The sequence below is a fragment of the Otolemur garnettii genome, unplaced genomic scaffold (genome assembly GCF_000181295.1).
Source record: "Otolemur garnettii isolate 467f Iridium unplaced genomic scaffold, OtoGar3 scaffold00233, whole genome shotgun sequence".
Classification (NCBI taxonomy): Eukaryota; Metazoa; Chordata; class Mammalia; order Primates; family Galagidae; genus Otolemur; species Otolemur garnettii.
In genome coordinates, this window is record NW_003852628.1 from 1,615,290 (window position 1) to 1,619,706 (window position 4,417).

Here is a 4,417-nt window from a genome sequence, read left to right on the forward strand (position 1 = left end):
TCTATTCTTAGTAGAGATGGGTCTTACTCTGGCTCAGGGTGGTCTCCAACTCCTGAGCTGAAGGGATCCACCCACCTCGGCCTCCCAGAGTGCTGGGATAACAGGCATGAACCACCACATCTAGCCCAAGAATACAGTATTTTAAAATAAAAACATAAAAAGTCAAATTTGATAAAAAATCTACTAAAAGAAAGAAAAATTATTCCATGCCTATTTTTCCATTGATCAATAGTTGTTTTTCTTCTTTCCTCCCTCCCCACATCTCCCTTTCCCACTCCAACCCCTTAGATAACTACTGTTGACTGACAACCACTCAAAAACGTAGAATTACGAAAATGCTGTTTCTGCTGTTGCTTTTACCAAAGTGGATGCAATCCTACAGTACATATTTTCCTAGCAACTTGCTTTCCTTACCTAGCAACGTCCTGGAAACCACCAAACTTGACCTAGGTGGTCCTAGTCAGGTTAGGTGGAAGGAAATCAAAGTCAGGTTCTGGGGTGGAGTTGGGAATTGCTGAGTCAGGGGACATTGGATGGGGTGAGGTCTTAGCCTACCTTCCTTTGCTCACCCCTCTCATAGTGCCAGCTGGGCCACCTTTTGGTGTGTCTCTCAAGCCCCCCACAGGAGGTGCTATTCTCTGCACTCCCCTGCTTTCATTTGCATCCCCATTAATATATTAAAGTCCCAGCTTGGCGCCTGTAGCTCAAGAGGCTAGGGCGCTAGTCACATACACCAGAGCTGGCAGGTTGGAATACAGCCCAGGCCCGCCAAACAACAACTACAACCAAAAAAATAGCAGGGCATTGTGGCGGGCGCTTGTAGTCCCAGCTACTTAGGAGGCTGAGGCAAGAGAATCACTTAGGCTCAGCAGTTGGAAGTTGCTATGAGCTGTGATGCCAGGGTATCCTACCCAGGGCAACAGCTTAAGGTTCTATCTCAAAAAAAAAAAAAAAAAAGAAAACTTTGTGTTCAAAGTAGATTGCTTCTTTCTCTTCGCTATCATTAATCTTTTCATTATCTTTTTCTTTTTCTTTTCTTTTCTTTTCTTTTCTTTTCTTTTCTTTTCTTTCTTTCTTTCTTTCTTCTTCTTTTTTTTTTTGTTGTTGTTTGTTTTGTTTTTGGCCAGGGCTGGGCTTGAACCACCACCTTCGGCATATAGGGTCAGCGCCCTACTCCTTTGAGCCACAGGCGCTGCCCTATCTTCTTATTTTTCTTAGTACAGTCGGGGCACGACATATTATCTTCTAGGCCTGGAGATGGGGAAATGCAGGCTGGTAACAGGAAGAGGGAAATCATCCTCTTGGGAGTGGCAGGCACCCAGGCCTCACCTGCATGAAACTGTAGGCGGACCCAACCCTCTGTGTCTGCAGAGAGAGCCTCGCCATGGATCACACACCACCTGAGGCCAGAAGCTGTTGTCAAAAAGGCCTCAGCTGAAGCAGGAATGGACCGTGACCAGCTTTTGCAGCAATCCTTGCCCATGATGCCAATGCAGATTCCTGAGCTGATGTTATAACTTCCAGTCTATCCATCTTTTCTATTTTCTCACTCGTCTTGGACCTTTCCTGAGGTCTTGCTCTCTTGGTCTCTGCCTTGAGTTTCCTTGAATATGAATGTAATCTGGCCTCCTTTGGTGTTTCAGGAATTTCATATTTCTGTCCAGGAGAGGCATGTGCCTGAAGCCTCAGAAAAACTTCTGTTTTCTTGCCGTCAGTACTCAATTTGAGTTGCTGGCACTAGTTCCTCAAAGTGTCTCAACACACATCGTTAATAGGAGGCAATACGGTTGGCAAGGGAAGAACAGGTTTTTTACATCTAGCTTTTTGGATAGGTTTGATCATTTACTTTTTGGAGGTAGATGAACTTCATTGTGTTTTGGGGGATTGTTCAGTTTGACATCAGAAGTCAAAGAAATAGTTGGTTCCATTTGTTCATTATTTGAATCATCTTTAACTGGAACCAATGTCAAAATCACACTTTCTTCATCATCTATTTCCTCCTCAGAGAAATTCTTCTGTCCGCTACCATGATTTGAGTCTGACATTTTCACCAGGACCCGGGGGAAGGCAAAGCCAGCAATGGTAAGGATAGGTGCAGTTTACTTCTTTTAATCTCAGAATTAGGAACATTTGAGAGATCAGGATGTAGAACCTTCATGAAATGCAATTAGTCTTCTGTCCCATTTCACCAGATGAGGACACAGGGACAGGCACAGTCGATGAACCAGGAAAGGGGCCGTCAGTCCACACCCAATCTGCTGGTGCCTTGGTTTTGGACTCCCAGCCTCTAGTACTGCAATAAGTAAATTTCTGGCATTTATGAACTACCCAGTTTATGCTATTTTGTTATTGCAGTTGGGGGTAACTCTCAAAGGTGGGAGCAGGGCAGAAAGGGCCATTTCAGTGTGGCTGAGGGTAGGGGAGGTGGACTACTCCATCAGGTTAGCTCACCCTGCCAACTTTGGCTTCCACAGACAGATACCTGCCCCACTGGTAGCCTCCACCCCCTAGGCACTCTTCTCAAAGCTCCTCCTACCTCTTTCTCCCTAGGCCCCCCCCTCCCGCCGTGGGGCTGCAGAGGTCCAGGGAGCCTGCTCCCAGCGCCAGAGTCCTGGGGATGCCCAAAAGCTCTGAGAGGGACCCTGGGTGGGAAGCAAGAAGTCTTAGCTACTAAAAAGGATACTCATAGGGAGGGGGGCAAGTGGGGGAGAGGTGGAGGGGGACAGATGAGAAAGAGATGGAGGAACAAAGGAAAAGGAGAAGAGTGAGGAGTCCAGGTGGGAAGGGGGGACAGAGACGGGTTGGGGGGCAGGTGTCAGGAGGTGAGTGAGAGAGGCTGGGGAGGTGAGAAGGGGAAAGTTGATGGGGGACAGGTTGAAGGGCAGATGAGAGGGCCATGGTAGGCTGCTGGGGGAATCAGAGAGCTGGGACCCCATCGGGTTCTTCCTCTCCTGATCTGTCTCCTGCCTGTGTCCTGGGACCTCCTCACCAGTACCCTTCAGCAGGACCATATGCCTCTCCCTCTCTTTAACCTGACTCATGTGTCTCTTTCCCCTCACAGGCCCCTGTACCCCTTCACCTGACCCCCAACATCCTGCTCACCTGTGCCACTTCCCCAGACCCATCCTTCAGGCCCCTTAACTCCTCACCTGTAGTATCCAATCCCGGGTTTCAGGTCCTGTGGAGAGGCAGAAGCCATGACCCACACTCTGGCCTGGAGTCCCAAAGAATTCCTTCATCTTTTCTTTCTTCAAGTATTAATGAGCCCCTGTGACGTGCTGGGGATGGCCAAGTGTTTATTGTCACTGTCCCTCAGGGAGAGTGGGTTTGAGGACAGAGGCAGAGGGGGAAGGAGCCCATTCCACAGCTTGAGGGACGGGGAGAGTGTGAGTCTACAGACACCGGAAAGAAGCCTGTCCTGAGCGAGGCATGACAAGCGAGAAGTCACCAGCCACATGGCTACATTTGAATGCTTACCCTGTAGAGGCACTGTTCTACATGTGTCACCTGTCTTAGCCTCCTCAATCCTCACTATAGACTTAGGAGGTCAACATTATTATTTCCCATTTTCCTACATGGGGAAACTGAGGCACAGAGAACTAATCTGCCCAGGTTGTTACATGATAGGTGGTGAAGTCAGGTTCAAACCCAGGTCTTCCTGACTCCAGAGCTTGCCTTCTTAACCACCATGGACAGAGACGTACAAAAGTGATGGCCTCTGCCATCTTGGATGCCTGGTGACAAGAAGCTCACAGCCTCTCTCAGGTATGTGAGAGGACGATACCTGCTCCAGGCAGCTGCCAGGACCAGAACTGGACCCATAGGATCTACCTGGTGAGTGTAAGACTGAAGGGGTAAGGCCATGGCTGAGAGAGAGTAGTCAGGGCTGGGCCGCGGGCTGGGGAAAGCAGTGAGATAGTGTGTGGGAGGGAGGAAGAAGGCAGTCAGGGCTGAGCTGTGGACTGTAGAAAAGAGTGAGACGGATGGATGGAGGACAGATGAATGGTTGCTGATCACGGAAGAAGGTCACCTCACTTAGCTTTGCCCCTAACTTCTGGCTGTGAGCAGGGTTAGTACCTCTCGTCGGACGGTGTATTTCTCTTGGAGTCTGTCTCCCCTGCTGGGGGACTCTGGATTTAGCTTTTGATTTCTCAGGTCTCAGTCTCTGGGGCTTCGCCACTGTTTTTCTAATTCTGGCCTTTATCCTGGCGCCTGCATCTCCATTTCAGTCTGTTTTGACACCTTTATTGATATCTCCATGGCTCCTGGGGTCCCAAGGGGAAGGTTTGGGCCTTTCCTAGTGTTTCTTAGCTTTGACTGCACTTTAGAAACACTTGGGAGCGAGTAATAATAATACAACAGTCCTCCCTTACCATTGTTTCAATTACCCACAACCAACCACAGTCTAAAAATCCCA

At 48.8% G+C, this 4,417-nt stretch overlaps 1 pseudogene; it reads right to left on the reverse strand.

Annotated features, from left to right (window-relative positions):
* Window positions 1–486: 486 nt before the first annotated feature.
* LOC111722300 lies at window positions 487–2,045 on the reverse strand (annotated as a pseudogene).
* Between the last annotated feature and the right edge of the window lie 2,372 nt (window positions 2,046–4,417).